Raw genomic sequence first — 651 nt, 5'->3', positions numbered from 1 at the left:
AAAATAGTAAATGATAAAACATTACAGGTACAGTTAGAAGAGTTCTAACCCACAGATGAGACATAACATTTTAATATTTAACCACCCTGTCACCACATGATTACCTTCCTCTGTGTTACCTGGAGCAAAGGAAGTTAAGTGGTAAACAAAAGGCTGAAGGTGATTCACTCTGCATTTTCAGTACAGCTCCTTAAGAGAATGTTTTATAAAATGTACAACACTATTTTTATAAATGCTTACAATTTATGAAGTAGGAAATGCCACCTTTAGGCAACTGCTATACTGAATTCATCCCCTTTTTCTTAATCATAAATACATCTTCCCTAAGTTTATTAAAAGTAAAAACTTAATTGTTAAACCACACAGGACTTTTTAAAAAGCAATGGAATTCTACTTTTAAAAAGGTTAAATAAAGCTTTCTAGTGTATTATAAAGGCACATGCTTACACCATCCCAAAACTACTTATAGATTTTAGTTTTAAAAAAAGATGCTATTTCTTATCTCTACTTCATCTCTTCCTGCCTGCCAGAATATTCAAACATTGATTATTTTGGTAACACAGAGGTATCATATCTTATCAAGGATTATTCATTGTTTCAATTTGTCTATTCTATTTTAACAATACATGGTTTTACAGTTCCAATTCCCAG

The sequence above is a fragment of the Propithecus coquereli genome, unplaced genomic scaffold (assembly GCF_000956105.1).
Source record: "Propithecus coquereli isolate 6110/MARCELLA unplaced genomic scaffold, Pcoq_1.0 Scaffold78, whole genome shotgun sequence".
In the NCBI taxonomy this organism is placed as follows: domain Eukaryota; kingdom Metazoa; phylum Chordata; class Mammalia; order Primates; family Indriidae; genus Propithecus; species Propithecus coquereli.
Note: the sequence above shows the minus strand (reverse complement) of the source record.